At 44.6% G+C, this 25,737-nt stretch overlaps 1 long non-coding RNA gene across 1 annotated transcript in view; it reads left to right on the top strand.

Annotated features, from left to right (window-relative positions):
• Window positions 1–17,985, top strand: part of LOC309694991 — a 44,505-nt gene extending 26,520 nt beyond the window's left edge. The window contains exons 2-3 of the long non-coding RNA XR_014273009.1: window positions 15,990–16,046; window positions 16,698–17,985. This is a non-coding gene — a long non-coding RNA (uncharacterized lncRNA). The remainder of the gene's footprint in view (window positions 1–15,989; window positions 16,047–16,697) is intronic.
• Window positions 17,986–25,737: the final 7,752 nt, after the last annotated feature.

The following is a 25,737-nucleotide window of genomic DNA, read 5'->3' as shown; positions in this document are numbered from 1 at the left end:
ACTTTCTGACCCACTGAGCGACGTTCGCGGCGGAACTCAGTACTTTGGAAAATTACTGATGATCACTTGTTATGAGCCCCTATCTGCCTGCCTGGCACTATTTGCGATATGCTTGTCTAGCTGCGTGTGCTGAAAACGCGCTCGCTTCCTCGCTGAATTAAAAGAGTTTGTCCATGAACTGAGGAGAATGTGCTGCTTATGTCCTTTTAGTACACAGTAAATGGAAATGTTGATAAATACCTCCTCCCGTGAAGCACTTGTTTTGTGGCGGCTGTGTGCGGCACACAACGGCACAAGAGAGCTAATTATGAGAAGGATGAACCCGGGTGAGGAGCAGGGTGGGCGTCTACTTATTTTGCTGCTTTTCTTTCCATTGTATGGAGATATTATTTCTGCGACGTAAACATTTGCACCGCGTTTGTGCGCGTGTGCATTGGTGTACAAGGAAGACACGCTCGAGCAGAAGCGAAGGAAGCCTCTGAATGCACGTGCTCAGTTAGTGCAAATAGATAAGTGCTTATCATATACCTGTAGCCAGGAGGCCATATCCAATACAGCCATGCAATTCCTCCAAGCCCGCTTTGCCTGGTTGAATTTGCAGTCTGAACTGGCAGGTTGGTTCCTTCTATTGTGAACAGGGCGCGCAAGGATGTCAAGGTATTCACACTGTGCCACAGCAGGTATTTATTCTCCACCTCACAAACAGGCGCGAACGCACACATTCGATTTCAACCACATTTTTGCTTGATTTGTGGAGTTTTATTCGGAGCCAAAGAGAAAGCTATTTCAGCGTTTCATGGTAAAGATCAAATATTTCATCCCAGTCAGCATCTCAATTATTGAATCCTAGTTTTCAAAATGTGTTATTTATTTCAGCATGTAAAATATTTGACTGTTTGTTTTTATTTCTGATGCACAGTCAAATCTAAAATGCTAGCTTTTCAGGGTTAGAGTTGAGAGTAAAAATATAACTCTTGTTTAGTCTAATTCAACTCCGACAGAGATGCTCGTCAAAAAAAAGAGTTTGTGTAGAGAAATGTCAAATTCTGCAAACTGCTTTGCAGGGTTGATTTTGCAAGAGCAGAGCTCAACCAGTGTTGAAGATGTTCTTCTGTACAGTGGTGTGCATAAGTCTTCAGAAAGTATGGGTCCAGCCATTTATTGAAACACGTGCTGACATATATGAAAAGACAGTGGGCTAACAGACAATTTGTACAATTCTAACAACCTTGTAAGACAATATTTGGTATCACCGCCTTTATTCTTCATCACAGAATGAAATCTTGGGCAGTTTTCTCCAGGCTTCTTCAATTATATTCAAAACTCTTCTTTGAATCTTGGTTCCTTTAGATGATCCCACACTGCTTCATTAATGTTAAGGTCCAGACTCTGGAGACCAATCCATGACTGCTTCATTGTGTTTTTCTATCCAGGTATGCTTTTACTGCATTGGCAGTGCGTTTGGGATCATTGTCGTGCTGTCAAATGAAGCCGCTGCCAATCAGATGCTTTCCTGATGGAACTGCACGGTGAACCGAATCCGCTCAGAACTTTGCACATCAATTTCGACAAGACCACCAATGGGGTGTTGAAATAGGGCTGCATTTCAGCCAGCGATGTTGAAATGCAACTATGAAAACTACCCAGAACCTCCACTGTGTTTTACAGGTGGCTGAATACACTCACTGTTGTACCTGCCACCTGTCCTCCTGACCATGAGCATGCCTGTGGCCACTGTTCTTGTGTACTTTGGCATACCGCAGAATTTTCTGCCTGTTTTCTTTCCTTAAGAACATCTTCTTGATAGCCGTCCTTCCACTGCGACCATCTCTGATGAAGCTTCAGTGAACAGTAGATGAATCAGCTGAAGGGCCTGTTCATCTGCTGTAACAGTTTTTTTTCTTTGTTGTTGGTGTGAATTATAATTGTAATATAAATAAAATTGAATGTAGGTTATTTGTCCAGTTTTTTCAGATTTTTTTAAGTAGCTGTTACACATCAGGGTGAGGTGTTGATGTAAAAATACTATGTTGTGTATGTCAACCTGTGTTATCTCATTGTCATAGACTCAGCTAAAGAATGTTTTTGCGACAGAACCTAAAGACACCATTTAAAATGGGTTCTTTGCTAAGTTGGTTCACTGGTTCATCGCTGAGGAGCCTTTTTTACGCTTAAGTGTAGTTTTAACACTACGTAAGGTGGCCAACAAAATCACTTCAAGTTAATTTAAGTTCAATGTAACTCAGTGTCAAACTGACTATGCTGATCGCTGCGTGTTCAGTGTGTTGCATGTTCAATCTCTGCGTCATAGCTACCTGCCAAATGTCGAAAAGTTCAATGCATTCGTCGGACAACCACAGATTTTTCCAAGTCGCAGAGAGGTTGCTGTCCTATTTTTACTTTGAGCATCTTTATAAAAAACTATTTTCAATATCAAAGATCGCTGGTAAGCTGTTATTCAATTAGCTGCCAGCTAACATGTTGTAAAACGGTACTTTACGCGTGAACAGCATTAGTCACCCTCTGATGTGGTTTCTCACTGTGCGATTCTCTCGCCCCTCATTTCTTTTCCACACTTCCTTTTTTCAGTTGTGGTTCATTTTGCTGAGAACATTTTGTTGAATTGATTTTAGGTCAGTGGTTATGATGTGAACTCGTTATAGGAAAGGTCAGACCCATACATAAATGTATACAAGCACGGTCCTTCTCAGAGAAGGATCTTAGAATACTTTAAAGGACTTTGCCCTGGGAAGTGTGAAGGGCAGACCTCACAAGAGGTTCACAGGAGCTCACTGTCTGTCTCAACCACGCAGCCAATCCCATGTCTCACTTCACTCATTATGCACACTTCCCAGGACACACTGGAGATACTCCGCTGGGAAAGGGTTTTCTGTGTTGATGTGTCTAAATAATGATGTTGGAGCCATGAACACGGGTGCCCGCTGTTCCCCTAGAGTTTTGGTTCATGGCCTGTCGCATCTCTGGTTAAGGCTTCTGTCTGTAATGACCCATGTCAAAGACTACCCCGCGCAGCTGTAATGGCATATCGCACCTCGTCACTTAGGCCCCACAGTGACAATTATAATCATATATATAGCTTTTACTGCTGGATGAAGCCACTATTAATACAAATTGATATGGTTATGAGCGACGCAGAGGCAGGAGAAGGAGCTGTGGATTGGGAGAGAGAAGGGCAAGAGGCGAGGGAATACAGTATGTCCAGGCATAAAGCACAGAGCTGACGACACCTAGAGAGTAATGGCAGTGTCAGTGTCGCTTGCACTGGGTTTCATTCTCCATGGAAGTTATTGTTCATTCACCCTGTTGCCCCTTAAAGAGTCATATCCTGCCCTGTTTGGCTAAAAAGAACACTTTCTGTCTGTATGGGTCCTGTCACTCCCCTCTTGTTTCTTACAATGGGGAGTTTTAAGCTGCCACAGTTGTGTAAAACCCTTCCCTGTCTGTTGGTGCTAGGGCAAGGACCACCAGCATGCTTGGCCTCTTTGCCCCACTATGCACCCAAAACAAAAGTGCATTGAGAGCTCCCTGGTCTTTGTTTCTCGACCTCGAGGTACCAGCAGCCACAAGACACCGGCCTCAACTTCCTGCTTGGCGCTTTGCTGTACATTTATTATCCCGGTCTGTCAGAAACATGTCCTTCAAGCTTCAAGATGGATGTGTGCTGAATGCGTTAACCTTGTGTACATTTGCCAGCAGTTATTGGTGGCCCACCTCTTTGAGGCCGATTTGGCACAAAGGGTCTTTTTGTTCACAAGGTTCTGTGTCATTTCCTTATGTTCTTCTCCTTGTTCTTTGTTCCCTATTTTCGCATCTCTTTACCTATGAAAAAAAGAAGCGCCCTTAAGGGCAAGCTTTTCAGTTCAGCATCTTTTTATTCCCTTTACTGCACAATTTTTATACTCCCACAATATCTCCCTCAGCCCCCATTTTCAATCCACAGCCCAGCCTCCATGCCCCAGCCTTGCCTGTCCTGCAGCAGATTTAGCTTTTGTTGGCTAGTGTTAATAGGATTAAAATGGGTTACTAGCTCAGTCACAGAGAGCTTCAAACCATCCCTAAATGTAAGTATCTCATGGGGGTCGGGGGGCATTGTGGTTCTGTCTTTCCCCCCTCTGGCAGCCCTCCTGATCGGAGGAGAAACCCCAGGCCCGATGGGGGTGGCAAAGGTTTGGCCTCCAGGAAAATCCGCAGGATTATGTCAGCACTCATTACAATGTACACAAAGACCACAGGATCAGTAGGAGCACAAACGGAGCAGTTAAGTCAAATAGGGTGGGCCAAGGGATTCTCCGCTTCCACCCTGACATTGATTAGCCTTTGTGCTCCACGACTCCCCACATTCAGGCTGCAGCCGCCGGGTTACCAATGGGCAGTATGCAGAGTTAGCTCCGCACCACCGTTTCTCCTGACTAGACTCTCTTTGTTTTTACATTGTACCTGTTACAATGAGCTACAGTATTTGGGCTGATTTTACATCTAAAGGAAGAAAAATGTACTAAGCGTACAAAAACAGATAAAATCTATTCAGCCTTGGCAAGATGGATATTGTGAGTACAGTGGACTGCGCCCAGCACCCATACATAATTAGACAGTGGATGAGAACAGTACGGGATCTATTGTGATAATGTGAGGTCACATCACTCTTGAGCATCCGTGATAATGACCATATCCAATGAAGTTGTATCCATTAGCCAAGCTGAAGTGTCCAGTACTGCATTCACACAGCCCTGAGACTCACACATACACACACATGCATATGCCTCAATTTGCATAGCGCTTAAGCAAAAGTGAAAACAGGTAATTAAATAAATAAAAACCCGGTAAACAGGCAGACAGGATTAATAATCTGCTTGTCATTAAAACGCCACAGATGCATCGTGGGTGGAGCATATGCGTGGCAGTGTCACCCAGCAAGGTTGGAAACATGAGGGGCTGGCCAGCGATTGATGTTTGTGTTCATTTGAATTGGCACTCAGGGGCAGAGTTCCACCCCACACCCAGCGCGCATTTTCACAGGTGATGATAACATTTATCCATCCGCAGACACGTGCACACTCGAAGACTGAGGTGTTGCGCTCGTGCATACAGACGCATACAACATATTCTCCTGCACAAAAATGGCTTTTCTCGATCGGTGTGCGCAATTGTGTTAAGCTATGCAAAACGGCAATTCACTAGTGCTTGTGCATGTTGAAGAGAGCTGATGTGCCAGCAGTCATTCTGCTTGTCCACGATGGAGGTCCACTATTTTGTATCATCACAGCAGTCACTAAAGCTGAATCTACAAAAACACTGAATTGTTTTACTAACCAACAAATATATAATGCATTTTCCATGTATTGCGCAGATGTTGCATTGCCAGTATGTCTCGGGCTAAACAACAGGAGGCGATTGAAGGGATTTTGTTTCCATTTCTGCTGCATCAGGTTAGAAAACAATGCACTTGGTCTACACGTAGAGTACACAGTGATTCCTGCTAAAGTAGCTTCTCAGTAGAGATTGCGGAGGTCCTTTAAGAATATTACAGCCATATGGGTTTTTGCTCCACATATATCTGTTTATTTATTTACCAAGATTAGATCATAAAATCATGAAATTACCCTAAAATTGCTTTTTCGAGAATGTGCACAGCATTTATATATATATATATATATATATATATATTTTTTTTTTTTTTTTTTTTTTTTTTTTAATGTCCCTATCCTCTCCTGTCAGCGTATTCATAAATGTTGCCGGAAAATTTCTTATTTTAGCAATCCTCCAGATAGCCAGAGCCCATTTCCATAGCTTTAAATAATGTCAATCTGGGCAAACCCTGGATTGAAGCCCCTGAGCCGGAAGGCACAATTTCTCCTTTGCCTACAGTCTGATAATTTTCGGAGCTATTGGCAACTTGGGAATTTTGCAGCCTTATCGCTTGGGCTCAGCGAAGTTCACTGCCACTAATCATCGCAGGGATCACTCATTCAAGGATTGCACGATCATGTTTTTTTTTTCCAGGGTAGTGACAGCTGTCTGCACGAGGGCATTAGCAATGCAGATGAACCAGCCTAATAGGTTAATGCGTAACACACGAAAATTAGGTTTAATCCCCATGCGAAATAATCTAACATTTTCAAATTCCTTGATGTGGGAATAGAGACGTTGCCTGCGACTCAATTAGGTGCAATGCGGATCAAAGCAAATTTACCTAGAGCATGTGCCCTAGATCCCCAGCACGCAGGCATCTGTGTGTGTGGAAGTGTGTGTGCATGTGACAGTGAGGGATATGGCAGCGTGCCTGTCCTCATAATGCCGCAGGCAAACCCAGGGCGGCAATAACATCATCATGACAGGACCTCTGCCTGCTTATTTATTCCCTTTACTTACCTCACTGCTCAAATAATGTCAATGCACACAAGCACACGGACATACACTCCCTGACACCCTCACACACACACACACACACACATTTGAAAATGAATAGCCTTAGCTGCTGAACCTGCAGAGAAGTGATAACTGAGACGGTGTGAGCAGCCTCCGTCACAGCAGCAGTGTTTTCAGCCTAATTGGAACTAAGTACCAGACACATGTGGGAGCAAATATATGTGGCGATTCATATGCATGTGGTCAGGTTGGGATACATTTCTTATTCAAATCTAAATTGAATGGGGCTGGGCTGAATCCATTCCAAATATGGCACTAATATTGTATTCTATCCTGCATCATGCCTCGTGATTACTATTAATATACTCCTGCCATGTGTACATTGGGAGACGGTATACAGCAGCCTGTAATGGAAACAGAGCTTCGGTGCTTGTGTGTGTGTGCTTGTGCACACGTGCACGCGTGCGTATCATTAGCAGGGTGCAGCTGGCCATTAGGGTCCTAGGGTGGGTGTTATTTTGCTCTTCTCCTAACCGCAGTCCTGTCGGTTATTCTCTAATGTGTTACTCTGACCACCGGCACTTTGTTAGAGGACAAAAACATTTCCTCATTGCCTCTTACACAAGTGTGTGTGAGTGAGGTTGACACTGATTTCTCAAAGCAGGTAGCGAGTAATAAAAGACTCACTCTAAGCCTTCATGAATTGGCGATCGAGAGAGGAGAGAAGACTTCAGAAATAAGCACTGTTTGGGGATGGGAAGCATCAAAATACACCAATTACTATCCACAGACAGTTACCCCTCCAAAAAAAACCACTGAAATCAGTGAGGACACAAACTGAACAATCAGCTGCAACTAGCTATCAACAATGGAGTGGAATATGCAAAAATGCCAATTAAATGTGTTAGCATACGCACAGTTTTTTTTTTTTTTTTGTATGATATCCCAACATCTGTGGCATTAGCCATGGCTCTCTTTATGTAAAATAGAGACAGGGAAATGAATACGCAATCTACCACTGTGTTTTCATCATTAGTGCGCTCCAACTCGCGGCTCTGCTGCCTTCCAAGCCGCCTGAGTGGGGAGCGAGAGGAACATTTGTGTGCCCTCGCTTGCCAAATTAATTCTTGTCTTGACATCTTAATTCTCAGTTCTTGTGTGTGGTCAAATCAGCCTACTATAGAAAAGCAATCAAGCAATTATTCCCAAATTATATTTGCCCAACACACACTGATTGGTTATTCTTTTCTTATTGAGTAAGCTCATTAATTCTGAGCAGCTTGCTTGTTATGCCTCTGCCATTACTCCTTTCCCCTCTCATCCCCTCTCTCTCTCTCGCAGTCTCTCCCACCCCCTGCTCCTCATCATGCACACTCACTCCCAGCTCTCGCTCCCACCCCGCACCCCCTGCACGCACTCCTCTTTCCTTCTCTCTCCAGCAGATGCACCCTATCTTCCAGCCCCAGCCTGCTGATGTTTTGGAGATGACATACACTACAAAAGCCCCATGATCTATGGCATTGTCTAGTCGGCCAATTACTATTCCCATCTCTGATTAACTTTGATGTGGAACCTAATGAGATAAGGCAGCTTATCAAGGCGGCAGCTGATAGTGGTCTCATTTATTCCTGTGCCTGGCACACGAGCAAGTGACAAAAACTAATGAGGAGGAGTTTGTATGTAAGCTCAGGTCTAAGGGAAGTGTGAAATTGTTCATCTGCAGTTCATCAGCTCCCGCCCGAAAAGGCCTCGGCATCGACGCTGCGCGGCACCGCCACACTTCACGTAACAGCGCCGCGGCTCACTGTAGAACAAGAACCGCCAAGTTTCTCTCTCTCTCCTCCTCTTTCCAGCATGTCTCTCTTAACAGCTCCTTTCCCCTTCTCCAGGCTCTAATGGTGCAGCTAATTGCTGAGGTTGTTTAGGTGTGAGGAATGCAGGAGTGGCTGTACAAAGCTATTCTCTTTGCCTGATTTCCAAGAGGCGAAGCCTTGATTTTCCACTTTTGCCACCTGTGTCTGTTTTTATTTACTTGTGTGGGGGTTTTTTTTGTTTGTTTTTTTTTACTGTATAGTCATTTAGGAATAATTTAGTCTGTTGCTCACTGGATTTCTCAATTAATATTTTTGGATTGTTTTAGGAATTTATTCAGATTTGAAAGGAAATTTTGGGTGGCAGTAAAAAGCACATTTTTGCATCTGTTGCAGTAAACAGATGTCGGCAGGTACAGTTTCTTTTTTGTTACATTTTTTTTCTGGTTAATGGTTTTTTTCCGGTTATTGAAAATGCGGAAGCTTCTCCATTTTCTTTGCCAAGCACCGCAAGGCAGTGTAATAATTATTGTCTTTTAAAAGCGCTGTTCTTATCAACAATGCCATTACACTGTAATGAAACAGTCCTTTTAAATAATACTTTTGTTGTGAAGCAGCAGCACATTCTAGTAGCGCGGCTCACCAAGAAGGGGGAAAATACCCTGAAGTGAATTGAACTGTGAATTCTCCTGCACGGACTGTGTGTAGAGAGGCAGGAAGTGTGCGCCTTTTGATTTGGAGTATAAAAGTAAATAATATTTGTACATCTAACACATACTCGAAGTGAATGAGCAGCCCCTGAATGTGTTTCTATGAGCAAGTGGAGAGCTCTACAGACTTTAAAGCCAGAGCCCAATTAAGCCTCGCCTCATCGGGAGAGGGAGAGGAGCTGAAAGCTGAATACATAAGATAATGCAGCCGCACTAAAGCAGCCAGCTCGCTCAGTGTAAAATTAGAGAGGGAAGAAAAAATCTTGATAAAGAGAGAAGAAAAAGCAGGGACAGACAGTAGGGGGAAGAAGAGGAAAAGAAGTTCCTTTGGGCCAATTTCCTTTGAAACTGTTTAACCAAATACAGCTATTCATATTCAACACAATTAATAGTGTCTCTTTCTTGTTCAGACGGCACATCATAACGGGCAGAGGGGAAGAGAGAGAAGAGGATTTCTTTCTCCCTCCAAATTGTAGCCAATTTAAGGACAAAGCGGTACCCTCTAGTTCCCCAGAATAGGAGTCGCACTCATAAAGGAAGACTGACAGTCGACATCCAAATCTCATTCAAGGACGCAATTTCCAAATGCTAATCATAATCTGCAGATGTTGGCCACTGATACATCCACTTATTTATTTATTTTGGAAACACGCCTGTGCCCATTTGGACAGCCTGTGAAATTTGAAACAAAGAGGGAAAATCCCTTCTTTTTGAGGCATGTTGAACAGTGTGCGAGAGCAGAGCCACAGCGTGGACATCTGCACCATCTTCAGATGGCGCGTGGCGCGCACGCACGCACACACTCTCGCCCGGCTGGGCACGTGCACCGACTGAAACCCGCAGACGAGCTCGAATACACACCCGAGGGGTTTTCTTCAACTTCTCTTGCTCTCCCTTTCTCTCCGGGTCGTTTTAGAGTACCTCAGATGTGTCATCAGACATTGGTTTCCATCTGAACCTGAGGGAAAAAAGAAATACTTGACAGAAAGGTATATAAAAAGAGGACACTCTGAATTTTTGACATTCTTTGCACAGCTGCTTCAAAATGAGTAGGATGGAGAGGCAAGGAAAAGCAACTCCAAGATGCGTTTTTGTTTACTTGCTGCCTTTTCTCCCTTTCCTCTTTCAGGGAGATGGAGGCTAGCGCGAGGCCACAACTCACTCATCCTTGTATAGAGGGACTCAGCGCAGGGCCGTGAAAGAGAAATAGGCATGGCTAAATGAATTCTGGGATCTGTTCTATTCAGCTGAACTCAAAAAGGATAACCTCTTTTTTTCCATTTAGATACCAAAACTCAGCTCAACTTTTCAGTTAGGTGACATTAAATATGCTGCTTCGTTTTAATAGGCTGAGTAAATAAACGCAGTTGTAACTGCAGCCGCAAACGAATAATTAGATTTATTCAAATCTCAGCACGTGTCAGTGAGTCCGTTTGGTGTGCCTTTGATTTTAAATTACCCCGTCGTCATCGCGCGGAACATTTTGGGATGGATATATTGATAAATGTCCTCAACTGATGAACCATAAAAATCAACATGGACAGCAAACTGCAAAGCTCCAACATGGTGGCTGCTTATGTAATAATTAATATTTATACTCTTCTGCTTGTGATCTGTGCTTCGTTGGCCGCTGATGTCATGTGGCTCCTTCCTGCTTAGCGGGGGTTAATACTTGACTGGAAAGGTGGCACTAGAGAGATGAGTATTCTGTCGCCATTTGTAATATTTCACGGTGGCTTGGAGCTGCTGTATAGATGCTCGTTTCCTTTGAAGACTGTCCCTGGATGTTCTCAGAGCCACTGTTGGCTCCTGGCTCTCTTTGTTGATTTTGTGCTGCCTTTCCCCCCCAATAAACAATCCTCCCAAATGAGAGCATGCCAGGTTCTCTGTGAAACAATCAGGACTCGTGCCCTTGTCAAGCATGCCAGGCCAATCAGAAGGCGAGGGAAGATGAACAGAGCTGTGCAGCTGTCCCGTGAACAAAATGAAGCACTTCCGGGGCCGGTGAGAAGGACCAGGGTGCACCCTAAATCAGCCATTGTCCTCTGCAAGAAAAATCTTAAGGGCCACAGAGCACCCAGTTGTGGGCTATCCATACCAACAAATCACACACGCATACCTTCTCCCTCCCTCTGCCAATCGGTGAGACCGGGCTGGGGGGGAAAGAAAAGAATCAGCCTCGGTATTCCCACCCACCTTTTCTCCAGTCAGCAGCAGACTCTGAGCAAAGCAAGGCAGACTGCATGTCTAGCCGCCAAAGCACTCAACATGCCGCAGCAGTCTGACTGGGTGCTGAAAGCGGGTCTGCGTTTTAATATTCAGTGCGCCAATTCATTAACATTCTATTTGAGCCCACAATAGAGACTGGAGAGGCTCTGACCCTGCAGTTCCCTCGATCAAGGTCAGTAACTAAGAAAATAAAATGTGAATTGCATCCTGGCACACAATTGGATTCCCCAGCCCTGTCATATCCCCGCTTAAGAAAATAAAATTACCCCACATTCACCGTTTCCTCAATAGAGGCACTTTGGTATGAAAAGACAGTGCTTCAAAAGTAAAAATTATTATTTTGATCCTGCAATACGAAAGGCAAATTCATCTTCACGACAAGCATTTTGCAAAGTACTTTTGTCATCGCGGTGGCCCTTGTAAACTGTGGATTTGTTAAAGTTTGAAGTTTTTTATTTAAGCTCCGCCATGCCTGCGCGCACACATACAGGGAGCTCACAAAAGCTCCATGGGTTTTGTAGTTCGCCCCAGCAGCTTTACAGCCCATGCCAACTATGCCGTGCACTGTCTGCAAAAGGTCACGTACTATTTACGTCCCTGCACATATGGACACACACACAGTGTCAAGAGAATAAATCTAGCCAGCCAGTCGATTATATGATTGGGTGTCGTGACAAAGGGTGAGCATGTTGCTAACACGTTCCCTGTCAGTAGAGGGGCTATATGTGGGCAGACACAAAGCCTCATTAAAATACATACAGAGCTGGTGCTGCTCTGGTGGGTGGGAAAGATGCTCCATCAAGATGTCGTTACAACAAGGCTATCTCCACCCACTGGCATGTATCTCCCTCACACTGTCCTCCCCCATGCCTGGACAGGACAATGGCAGCCTCCTTTATAACCAGTGTGGGCCATTCCCTCCATTCCCGGTGAGGTCAGGGCCTAATCCTTGGGGAGTTCTCGCATTGTGTTTTAGCGAACTGGGGTCAAACTGTTTCAAATGAGGGGGTTTAGTTAAACATCTATTAAGCGGAGCAGTTTGTTGGGGTGGCCTAGATTTATGTCCAAAGCTGCTGTGCTCAGCTGTCCCCGATGCTCAGCAGCATGTTGGGCTCCATGTTCCACAAGTCCTGTGCGTGTCACCGTGAACAAAAAGTTTCATGGCATACGCCGCTTTAAATAATGCACGCTGACCCGACACTCACCTTAACACATGTTCGCATACACGTGGGGATGAAGTAAAAGTGCGTCAGAGCATTTCTCGCATCTGTCATCTTCTTTGCCACTGAGAGGCGCTGTGCCAGGCACAGCAACAACAAAAAAGAAAAATGGGGGAAAAAATTAAAGAATAAAAGTTGAAAGTGTAGCTATGTTGTCAGCAGTGCCATGTAGGCCAACTGCCCTGTTAGTGAGGCTGACATTCAAAGAGAGTTGGAATGCCGACAACAATCCCACAACCTCCTGCTGCGAGAAGACATTTCGCATGGTGACCAAGTGCTTTGATACTGCTCTTGTGATCCTCGCTGCCATAGCTTTGAGAGAGCATACACACACACTGCACAGAGCTCAGGCCATCACCATTACATACAGTGCTTTTTTTCACATAGTGCTGAATTTTCCATTATTATTTGTCATGAAATCCCCCTTTTTTCCTCTGGGCACCACCACGTTTGCATAACAATTTGGCTTATTTGACACTTTTGTGTGTTGATGGTTTAAAAAAAATGTTTGGTTGGTTTCATTGCACATGTGTTCATTTTTGAAAAAGTAAAATTTAAAAAAGCTAGAAAAATGTTGTTTTTTTTATTGAAAGTGCCCTCTTGCCATGACCAAAGAGAGAATAATTAAATGTGGCACTGTCCTCATGCTACCCATTAATAGCATGCCTGTCTCTATAATCGCAAAATATGACTGCGAGCAATAAGCAGTAATGCAGGTTACTGGAAATACAACCCACTTTCAAGACTAAAGGCAAAACAAGCTCCACTAATTACTGAGGCACTATGCAGCCATTTTTCTGAGCAAGGGTTACTGAATGGTTGCCTATTACTTCACTCTCCCTGAACCAAATGCTTAAGATAATGACCAGTTACTAATTGGTGCTTATACCTTATATCAGTTTGTGCAGAATATAATTGCAGCTATTATGGTACTAAATAATCATTGGAATTAGCATCTTTCAGCAAAAAAAAAAAAAAGCGCTAAATAACAGTATGGAGCATTTTCCAGGAAGAGGTCTTAATGTCGATGCACCACCAGTTGATTCATCATTAGCTAGAGGGTTCAGGGCAAAGAGAATGCCTTTCTTATCATGTGATGTCAGCGCATCTTCTGCACCAGCTAATGGAGGCGCTGATGTATCACAGTCACGTCTGTGCGCAGTTCTGTCTGCGTGTGTGTGTGTGTGCCTTCCTCACAAGCAGATCAGACATGTTTATGCGCGTAATGTGGTTGCATGTAGTGTGTGTGCACTTGCTTGGCACAAAGTCCACGGGTGAAGGGAGGGAGGTCTATATTCTATGCTGATCACGCTCCCCATGCTTCAGCAGCTCCTCCTTTGTGTGGCCCTTCCGTCAGCTGTTGACTTCCTAAGTGTCTCAGACAGCCGTGTTTCTGTCTGCGCCTCTGTCCACTGCCTTGTCCTGCTCACATTTCTGAAGTCCGCTGACTGCTAATGGCTGTGTGCGGACAAAGAGCCCACTCTGTGTCCACTCTTCGTGGCCAGGCCGGGGGCCAGGGATGACTGGGGGCATTGGGGGCGGTGGCAGGGGGGGCTGGCTTTGGGAAAAGGGAGGGCTGAAGCTGAGAAGAGCACCCAGCACTGCCTGCCTCTCTACACTCTTGTCACGCTTGTGTGACAACCACTCCTCTGTGCTTGTTTGAACTGTCCTTCCCAATTAGCACTAATAAGTCACTCTGTAAGGATGAGCAAGCATAGTGTGCCCAATCACCTCTAGTTCACATATGCGTAAACAGATTTGTGCACAAAACACAAACACACACACATTCTCTCTTTCCCTCCCGCCCCAAGCTTAGCAGCCCATGAAAATCCCAGGAGCGCAACCCCGCTAATAGACGGAGAAAGCCCAAAACGCATCTCGTTCCCAGCAAACAAGTGCCAGTAAAGAGGCAAATTAATGACAAGTCGTTTGAAGGGTTTGCCTAAGAATAATTTTACTCTGGCGTCTCACTACCACTGAAGAATTGATTAGATCCCCGCTCAATCAAAGTGCCTGAATCAATAAAGAGCCAAGCAGGCATGCTCCAGTCCAATTTATTCCCAGCGTCACTCTAACATGAGAGTCAGAGTGAAGCGGAGAGAGGGCGCTTCTCTGACAGGTGGAGGCCCAGCTCGAACTAAAAGCCAGTGTCAGTAGCAGACAGGCAGGTATGCTCCAGTTCATGTCAATGCACTGCTGATACTTTATTACACTGGCTTTCCAACTTTAAGTCAGTGGCGATTGTTTCACTAATAAATAGTGTAGAATATGAAACGGTGAGGGAATAATTACTGTTTTTAATGTTCAGCTTTAAGAAAAGACATACTGCACGGGGAAGAAAGAACTCGGGAATAATGACTTCACTTGTGTTTTCTCAAAGTAGAGACCGGAGGACTTAGTCAAGCTCGGCTGTGCTCGGCTGTTTATTGTCGCCTGCTTGTTTATTGTCATGCAGAAGGCAGAGGAGGTATTAAAGGCAGATTTCGCCCTTATTTTAAAATGTGGTGCTGAAGATTAGAGCTCTTGCCAAACACTGTGGAAACACTTAATTGATTTCCTTTGGACTGTTTACCTCTACTGTAGCCCTCTTAGAGCCCAGCACTCGCTCACACGCATGCACACACAAACACACACTCACACAGAGTACAACCCTGGCCCCATTTACGCCAACACAGGCCTGCCAAGAGCCTCATTAGTATTCACAGCAGTGGCATTTGCCAGCCTGAGCGTTGCCGTGGTGATGCTGCCCACACAAGTGATGATAAATGGTGCTTTCAGCTTCTCTGCCTTCCATAGAGCAGAGCAGGGAGCTGAGGAGTTGCTGGCTAGGACCCAGCTACAGCCACGGCTAGCGAGGCCTCATCCCCAGTGCCGGGCAACTGACGCATGACTACACAAGCCCAGGGCTGCTTGAAGGCTTTGGGTGCAGGGGAGTGGTGGGTAAGAGGGGTTCGGTGATGTGTGCGTGTGTGTGGGGTATGGAGAAAAGAGATTTAGTTTTTGCTCTGTGTGTGTGTGTGTGTGTGTGTGTGTGTGTGTGTGTGTGTGTGTGTTGGGAGAGGGCGGGGAGGGGGCATGTTGGGAAGAAGTGTGTGCTTGAACTTGTTATTGTTGGCTGAAAAAGTGATGTCAGCTTCAGTGTTTCTCGAGTGCGTTTTGTTCTTTGTATTTTTCAGTTATGTGATAATCTGACCACAAGTTAGTGATATGAAAGATCCGAATCACTGAAATGTATCAGGGTGTTGCTGACATGCTGTTTCATTGAATGTGAGTATGGCATGTGTAAAATTTTATTATATTTTAATAAAAAAATTTCTGGGAAATGTTACAAATCTTTTTTGAAATAACTGCAAATTCTGCTTTGAACTTCACTAAAGGCTCCTTCATATTTTTTTCTTTTTTAAAATGAAAGTGTCAGTTATGGAGACATTTAAATAAAAAAAATAAAATAAAAGTCCATTCATATTCTGGGTAAAAGCCACGCCGGTGGGTACACAGTCCTAATACACTTACACAATGCACTATAAACCAAAACTAACTGATTATACTGTGAAAAATTCTTTTATAAGCTATGTTCTCATTGTAACAAATAGAGTGTGAAATTAAACCCTCTCGGGTATCTGTTCCCGCAGGTGTCACAGTGAGAGCCGTTTGAGCCTTAAATCATCACAGACAAACAGAGGGTTAAGGTAACCAGCTACACTTTCCTTCCCCAGAGTCCACACGTACACATGTATTACCAATGCAGGCAAGGAGGCTGGATCGAAATCCTCCTGATCCTGATTAAACAAGAAAGACGGCACTATTCCCGCATTACGGTGCACCAGCGCCAGGGCCTTGACTGATTTGAAATCTTATTTAAAATAGTGTGACGACACATGTGGATGCTGTCTTTATTTCATAGACAGGAGATTTCTGCCTGTTAGGTTAATCTGAGGCTAATGGGTGCAAGTTTTCTTTTGGTTCAATTGCTTTTAATTTTTTAAAACAAAATAAAATAAAGGGGAAAAAATACAAAATTGTGTCACAAAATAAATCTGTCCTTCTTCGAGTCATGGGTTTTAGGATTCGGTGCACTATAAAAAATGCTAGAAACATGTAAACAAATGTTCTTTCAGGACGGTTACGTCAGTGTCTGCTCTCCTGCAGCAACTTTAAAGAAAAAAAAGCCAAACACTTTATATTTACCTTACAGTTAGCGAGTGCTCGAGTGCCTTCTTACACAATCCTTGTAAAATATTCGTGTCACAACCACCTTGTTCTCCATCTGTTTTTCTTTCCATCTAATTCTGCACTGGGCCGTGTATGTGTGTAATAAAATTACAGTAATTCTTACACAGAGCATGAGCGCGGCCCTCCTCGGTTGAACTTGAAGATGACCGCCCCTTCAAAAGATGGCCTGACCCTTCCAAAATCAAGCCTGATTACCCATCTCTAGGACACTAAGAAGTGCCCAACTTCAAAAGGAACAGAGACAATCATGGGTGGGGTGCTGTGGCATGGGAGGGGGGAGCCCTGTGCTGTGGCGGTTTGGGCCAGACTGAACGGTCTCAGCCAGGGGGCCGGGGCTATTAAAAGATAAATGTATTTCTCTGATGCATTATTCATGATGTGAGGAGGTGGGGAGGGAGCAGGGAGCCAGAGGCTTAGCGCAGCAGTGGCTCCCTTCTCGGCCTCATCAGGGCCAAGGCCCCCACTGCACCCACACCCTGATGCAAGTGAGGGCGAGTGGGGTGGGGGTTATTCGGGCGACAGCTGTGAGGACAGAGAGGGAGATAGAGAGATAATGCAACAGTATGTATTCCCACACACATATATTAAATGTCATTACTGCACGTGAATGGACCTCAAACTGCAATACGAGCAGATCAAATATTTTTCCCTCCACATAATCGCATTGGTTAACAACTCCAACCTGATTATTTCATTTTTGTAAGTTTCTGCCGTGAGCTTTCAGTAGAAGTGTTTTTTTCTCTTTCTTACATAAATCTTACGAACACGCACACACACGAGAGAAGTGGAGGATGGAGCATCAGACTGGGGTGCTGAATAACCTCTCATCTCATGATTAAGTAAAGGGTTTGGGCAAATATTTTGGAGACATATTGGACTTCTATACTAGAATGAATGGCGAAGTGAGCTTTTGTCCAACTCATCTCTGATCTGCTAGAAAAGCAGATTAGGATGACCCCGGTGTCACTCATTTGGAGATGAGATGCTGTCGAGAAAAACCAAACAAACTGGAGAGAATGTCAAACAGCAGAAACGGCTAAGCCTCCTTTGTGTAGCGCTTTTTTTTCTTTTTTATTACATGCAAATGTTCATATTTGTTCCTTTCGTAACATTAGACAAACATGCTAAAACTGTTTTCTCCTTGTTTTCCATGGGAATCATTCTCCAAATGTATTTTTAAGAGATTAAGGAATAAAAACAGTCGCTACGTCGTGTTCGGCACAAACATTTATCTCGCATGTCTCGTGATGGGAGAAACTACCTGTTCATGTTTTAATCAAATGCTTTCCAAATCGTTTCATAATTGCCTATAATTGAACACACACTGTGCAATTTTGCTGTTTCGTGCCAATATCTGTCTTCTGCAATAAAATCACACTGACATGTTTGTATCAACAGTGCTATCTCTGCTGTTCATTTCAGACATACGTCCATGCATGCTACGTGTTTTGGAATGAGACAATATTTCTTTGAATTGTATTTCAAATTTCTTTGGAAATGTGACTATAACTGAGAATTCCCCGATTAAATTGTATTTGTCACTAACTGCACATCCACTCAGCTGAGAAACAAATGTAGTTCCCAGCTCCATTAAAAAGTGCTTTTTGCCTCTGCACAAGTGGGGCCCTTTGCTTATATTTACAAATCTGAGGTACATTACATCGGCATAAACTGCACACTAATACTAAGGGGGGAAAAGACAAGCTCTGTGGCAGAGTGGAGGGTGGTCTCTACACATCAGTACTCACGATTCCATGCTGGGATCATTTGTTTGCAGACAAGAGGGCACAAGGGTGGGAAAAAAGGAATATAAGACATCCAGGAGATGTGGGAAGTTGGTGTGGGGCGGGAGCCGGTGATGAAATGTGTGTGTTTGTGTGCATTTGAACAGATGAGTGTGTTTTATCTGTGTCTGTGTACTTGTTTATGTGGATCGCCATTGTTGCGTCGCCACTTTACACATCCTGGCTTGAATTACACACAAGAGACAAAAGGCTTCATATTTGTGCTTGCATGTCAAGGATTACTTGTTCTATTGAATGTACCCCCCCATTATCTGCTTATCACTCTCTGTGCTCTTTAATCTCTTTCTTGTCTCTGCTCAATGGCTTCCTCTCACTGTCTTCCCATCACAAATGTAGCCTTTCTCCCCTTCTATTTTTTAACACTTACAAAACTGAAAAGGCCAGGCCCGGTCCGGGCCACCTGGAAGCACCAGTGAAGCTTTCTCCCAGGCCTGGCTCCCTGCCACTAGCCAGCTGTAGCATTGTGAGTGGCCCATCTCAGTTAATTCCATGCATTGCAATTGTTGCCGGGCACTGTTTACAGCCACCTCCTACTCCGCCTGGGTAGCCTCTCCGATTGTCCCGGGGCCTCCCTTGTTTAATACTGTTTTGCAAGTTATTAAGCCCTGGAAGTCCATTAATCACAGTTCACGGGCTGTGTAAGCCCACACAAGGCAGGCAGGGGTGGGGGATGGGGGAGCACACTCGCTATCCTCAATGGGCTTAGACGGTGGTCCATTCAGATCCCTAACGAGATCATTACCACTAACTAAATACAAACCTGACCCCACGACCTGCTGGGAAATTACGTAGGAGCTCCCTGGTGCAAGACATTAATATACACCCCCCCTCCTCCCCCTCCCATCTCCACCCCTCCCATTTTCCTGCAACAGTGCGTAAACTCCCACCCCAAAGTCTCCCTATGCAACCCAACCCTGCTTCCCTGCTCCCCCGCTCCCCACCCTCCTCTTGTCCATTCTCACTTTCTTGCCAATGGACAGAAAACTAAACCTGTCATCAAAAGGGCCCTAATCACTGCTGTGATTGTGGTAAACCAAGCCTGACAGACATTTCACTGAGGCCTCAATGGCTACATCAGTGCCACCTCCCTAGCCAGCCCCCCTTCTTTCTGTCGCTTTCTCTCAGTCCCCCGCGCTCTCTTTTTACCAGGCCTCTGGCCAATGAGCAACAAACACCGGGGGCTTTTCAGATTACTTGACACACTGTGTCCACTTTTGGGAGGGAGACCACCTGGTAAGCTCATTTTAATACAAAACCAGTTCAGTCTCCTCTCTCTTTTTCCCCTACTCCTCTAATTCCTCTTCTCAAGCCAAGCTACCACCATGAATTCTGTCTAATCCAGTGACCCCCACAGAACATTCCTGGTTTTACACTCCTCGGAAGAGGCTGGATTTGGGCGGATTACATGCTTCCAGTTCTGTTTGGAGGCACCTGTGACTGGAGGTGGAATCAAGAACCAACAGTGAAGCACAGAAAGAGGCGAAAGGAAAAGTTCCCTCATTTTCTGTCGAGTCTATTTCTTTCTTAACGCTAATGTTGACTTTTTGAATCACACGTGGTCTTTTTTGTCGTTTTCTAGCTGCAGCTATCGCACTGCACAAGGCGGGCTGGATGTCCGAGCAGCCACAGTATGGGCACTGTGTGGCCCAGGCGCGGGGCGGTGGAGGAGGAGTTAAGAGGAACGAGAGAGCAGGAGTGAAAGTGGTTGGTGGGAAGAGAGGTTCGTCGGGGGTTTGCACTGACTTTCACTTTAGCCCTTCAGCTTATGTTAAGATGTTGTCACTTTCACCATCTCAAGTGTTGCCACTTCAGATGCCGGAGCTTAGTGTTCGCAGTGGGCTCTAAGGGGGGTGGAGGAGGGAACGAGGGCAAGAGGGAGGAAGTCTGGGAAGATTTCCATTTTAAACAAGCAGAACTTTGTCACACTGTCACCTGACTACCATGGCAGCCCCTTTTCAGTGTTTCCCAACTTCCTGTCTCCTCTTTGCTCCTTTCGTGTGTCCCTCTATTTAGCCGCCTCTCTTCATCTTTCTCAAGAACTCTTTAAGGCAGCATTTCCGCCCTGAATTCTTCTGCCAGTTTGATGAATTGTATCTCAAAGCCTTTTAAGTTTTGTAGGTGAGGCGCTTTCAGAATTGTTTCGCTCTTCTCCTTTTCCCCCCCACATTATCATAGCAGATGCTTAAGCAGCGCGAGCAGTCGTAGATGTGCATATTTTAAATTAGGTGTAATATCCCCCACTTTAATCCTTGATAAGATCTCAATTGTTCCATGATGTGAAATGGAGATGCAGCGACAACCAGGGCTGAATTAAATCGAAATCTTAATTTACCTGGATATTATCCTTCAGTGAAATATAATCACTGACTGAATAACTGGGCACAGCAGCAAATTCTTAATTGGCTCTTAATGAGTGTCATGGAACATATGCTTCAGTGTAGATGCTAAGATTAGGAAAAGCCAGTTCGGTGAGCGCAGCGGAAAAATGAAATAAAAAAAAAATCTGCACGAGCATGACCGCAAACAAATGTACGCACATAAACACACTCAAATTTTCAAATTATCCACTCTGGAAGACCAAACTATAGATAGAAAATTAAACAGAAAATCTGACAGCATAGGCTGCTGGTTGAGTGTCTGCTTGGCGCTGCATCGATTGTTCCTCAACACTGACCAATTGTAAGCTCATAATGATGATCTCTGGCATGACAAGTGATTTTAACCTGCCTGTGGGCCGCCCCCGCACCAAGTCACAGATCAGCTGCCCCATGTAAACAAAAACATTAGGAGAGCGTTCCACATTTAAGAGCATGCTAATTACAGTCATTCCTATCTGAAGTACTTTCTGCTGCAATTTGCTCAGATCACCAAACCTCCAATCCCTCTCATGTAAACAAATAAACTCTCACGCAACAAAGAGATAAAGCAAATAATAAAATAGACACGGGCACTATCGGAACTCGCTGGGGGCACTGTGTTTGAAGTAGGCTTCAAATAGTATCATACTACTCCACAGTGTTGAGTCCTAGTGTTGTGAACATCCCCAGCGAGGAATAATTACAAGGGTTGTTGTTGATGTGCTCGGGAAAACAAATCATTTACTTTGTAATAGCAGAAAGGAGATAAATGCAACCCCAGTGAAGGGAAATAAGGATTTGGGGGGTTTTTTTTGTAAACATTTTAAAGAAAAAAGAAAAAAATATTTAGGTTTCATTCATGTTGATCAAATGTATTTTCATATTTATAGATCAAAGTCACATTCCTTTCTTGATTCGATGATATGAAAGTTCGTGCAAACCCAACAGGTGTGACACAATCCACTCGTTTCTTGAGAAGTATTATTTAATTGCCAGTTCCTGCTCAGCATCCCTCCGTTCATTTTTGGTCTCAACCTCTCACCCCGGCCCATAGGCGTCAGGGCTGATCCACAGCAACAGATACTGAATGTCACCCTCCAGGTGAGTGTGTTTCTCCAACAGTGGAGGAAATGAAGCAAAAATGATGGAGTGTTTGTTTTGTGACATTCTGTCTCTCCGTGGCCTCATCAGGGCTGAGCCTCGCAGACGTCAAGTGTTAATTTAGGGCTCCTGCCGAGCGTGAGCCTGTCAGCGGCGAGGCTCGGAGGAGGGAGGTGAGCTCTTGCAGAAAATGACCCTTCTGGTCTGATTGTCTTCTGGCCCACAGACTGGCACTGAGAGGAAAAACAAAGACACGGGAAGAGAGCGAGAAACAGAGAGGGAGGGAGAGAGAGAGCTAAAGAGTGGTGGCTAAGTGCTAATGCACCTAGCAGCAATTAGAGAGGCTTACCTGACTGTGTGAGCACAGCACGCAAACACACACACACAAGGTACACACAGTAAGTAACCCAACCCTACCCTCTCCTTAGAAACACCAGCTGATGGTCACACATACACCAACAAAACGAAAGCCCGACTTCTCTTGGAAGAACTTATTTGCTCAAGCAGACACTCATGGGGACACACGTCCACCATGAGCCTGTTCTTGGTGGATGCTTCTGCCACCTTTTAGCCAAGTGATTAATTGGGCTGAGCTCCCGATAGTTCAACCCTTTATTCTGTGAAACTTAAACAAAAACGGACAGGCCCCTCTAAAGATTACAGCAGCACATTAACCACAGAGTGAACCGTGAAATTGCTTTTTCCCCTCCTGTAGTGTTGTGACTCTATAAAATGGTCACTACCAGTTACGGCGGAAGGTACACGGACATTAGTGTTACATCAGCGATGGGAAGCAAGACATGACATGTGGGTGGGGCTTGGCCAAGGAATTCAGATCAGCAGACCACACAGGGCCAATGGTGGTGTAAACACAGGTGCATAGGTAACATTGTTTTATTCATCAGCAGATCCCAGTTTTCTTTTTCAACAGAGTCCGGCACGCCAAATTCATTGCGATAAAGAGGGTTCAGAGGGCTGTCACATGGGAAGGAAAGGTTAATTCTGTAATTATTTCAGTGTGAAAAATAAATAATGTACCCTTTGCCATTTCCATCCTTTCCTAATTCGCTTGGAAATTCATTTTCTTTTCTTTTTTCACTCCACCTAGCCCAATTCAATCACTTGAGTTCATCTGTCTGTGTTATGCAAATCTGAGCGGCTGAGACTGAACCCATCAGCCCCTCTGCTCACGAGTTGAGCGGAGGGGCTGATAGAAAAGATGAATTCTTCCGTTTGAATGTGCCTCCCTTTTTCACCCAGTTGCACGGTATCAAGGCTACCTTTTTACGCGGGGCTCTCGTTTATTTTAGCCCATTGCACAGCGCTTCTCCGGTAGTCAAATGTATGAATAAGGATAGGGAGTCACACATACACCATTTCTCTGCATCTACGATCATGGATACTCTCATTCGTATTGGCAAAGATGATTCTGTGAGGAGGGGGCTCATTTTTGAGCTGAAGACTGTCCAAATATCCTCCCCGTCTGTCAGCAATAATTTTTTATTTAAAAAGGAAGGAGGACAGATACATTGGTTGTCCTGGTCAGGCTTCTGATTGACAGCCAGCCCTGAGTATGAGCAGGGCTGAGGCTAGTGTATTGGATGCATGCAGACATAACACTATTATTCCAACTTATCCCTAGGAATAAGTCCAGGCAGCCAGAGGCACAGCGGGAGGCTAATAGACTAGCCCAGAGGAGCCCCCCTGAAGATCGATGCATTGTGTCGAGGCCTTGTCTACTTCACGCACATTAAGGATCACATGCCACAATTTCACAGTACAGCAGGGGGACCGGCCCCCATCCCAGGCCCAGATTGGCTAGTGATGGATGGTGTTGACAGTTACAAGCCGAGTAGCAAGTGGAGCAACACAAAGGTCAAGGTTGAAGCTGCCAGTGTGGTCTAGTTAACAATGAAAGGTCTCCATGGTGGGAAAATGCTGTTTATACTCAACACTGTGCACTACGCAAAGTGTTTTTTGGCTTTAGTCATTTGAAGCCACAGCATTTGTTAAGAGTGGTTAACCACATTCCGGTAGGCTGACTAAAATAATAATAAAGGCTGTTTCTAAAGAAGAGTAATCTTCCCAGAAACAGGCATTTGCGTGAGGAAACTACCTTGTGCCTATCCCAGGTATCAGCAGCCATTGCATCCTGTGCTACATCACCGAGAAGTGCAGAATAAAACAGTTGTTCCCGCTGCAGTGTCCTGCAGGAGTGATTTTTTTTCAGTGTAGCACTTCAGGTTGAAGACATTTCTCCTGTCATTTTCCTCCAGTACTTCAGTGTAATTCTTTTTTTCTCTCCCCTCCATTTTTTCCCCGGCAACTGCAGTATGTGGCGGTCTGAATTGTGTGTTATTACCCAGCAGGAGACAATATCATTACCACATATTTGCTGTCAAGGGTCTGCAAAGAATGGTGCTGTCTTGGGCCTCAGTGATCTAACAACCTCACACAGGGCTCCAGAATTACCCACTCCTGGCTGGGGGAAGTCAAACACTACCAGTTAGAGAGGGGAGTGAACAAAAGAGAGGTACCCACTCTCTCTCTCTCTCTCTCTCCTGTTCCTCGCTCCCTCTCTCGCGGCGATAGAAGGGGACACACCTCCTCTGCGCCAAACGGAGGATGCTATTCTCCCCACGCCTCGGTAGAAATATATGTTTGGCTCAAGTGCGGGATGATATGAGACCGCATTGGTGGATGTGGACGGGTAGTGTGTATGACAGTCTGTCATTTCAGATAAAGAGACAAATTGTAATCTCTGTGGTGTACTATTAGTGTTGGATGAGTAGCTCATAATTACCAGCACTTGTATCAAGTTTTTGTTTTTTGTTTGATTTTGCTCGATGCGACCTCTGAATTTAACCCAGTGTATGTCAGGTGATGATAGGCAGAGCGTTTCCACAGTGTTGGGGGATAACATAAGTTACATAGGTACCAAAATGAAGTGAATTTTTGAAAGTTTCAAAAAGGGGAAAAAAATGAAATCCCAGTTACATCAGGGTATATTTTCTCTTGTCATGGCGTCAATAACAGTGTATAAATTAAGTTTTCAGCGTCTTTTCAATTGGTCATCTGATTTGCCCGCCTCTTGTCTGGCAGGAAATCAACAGCACTGCTCTAAGCACCTGTGTCCAGTCATCCAGACACCAAGGCGGGCGGTGGCGTTGTCTAACAAGAACCCCTTTTACTGCCGGATATTCAACACCAGCGTCCGCATTCAGAAAAGGGCACTAACGTTGCTGCAGTGCAAATTCTGTCAGCCTCAAAGGAAACATTTATAGCCAGGAGGGGACTGTTGTTGCCCGGTGTAGAAATCTCAAATGCAAACATTAGATATTACATTTTTAACAGCTCATCTAGTAATCTGTAACTCATTAAAGTACCAGTTACTTTTCTGTTTCCCCTCTTAACATATCACTTTGTGACAGGGCGCTCGGCATTTAAAAGGGTTCGTGCAGATATGTCTGAAGAAAATAACTTCAGAATGGACAAACAATCCCTTTCATGAAAACTGCTATTCAGACTTTGTAACAATGTCTCTCTCATAAGACAAATAGAACTGCTATCATTTCTGTTGACAGCGAGCAGACCAACAGTTTATGCATACTGAGTGACAAAGCCATCTATTTTCTTTCCGGAAAAACAGGCAATACACACTCTGGCAATTGAACCACAAATGAGGAGTGAAAAATTCAAACTTCCTCTGCCATCCACCATCATTTATACAAGTCATAGAAATATTTGATTGCTCTTGCATATCTCCTCGCGCTTAAGGAGGCAGCCAACCAATACACGGCCACGTAAACAAAGTCTGGGGCTTCTATATGAGCCTATCATTTAGGAATCCAAGCAAATCAAGCTTGCAAACAATCAGCAGAGAG

This window comes from Aulonocara stuartgranti, assembly GCF_965226115.1.
Source record: "Aulonocara stuartgranti genome assembly, chromosome: 19".
NCBI lineage: Eukaryota > Metazoa > Chordata > Actinopteri > Cichliformes > Cichlidae > Aulonocara > Aulonocara stuartgranti.
This window is presented reverse-complemented; position numbering and strand designations above follow the sequence as displayed.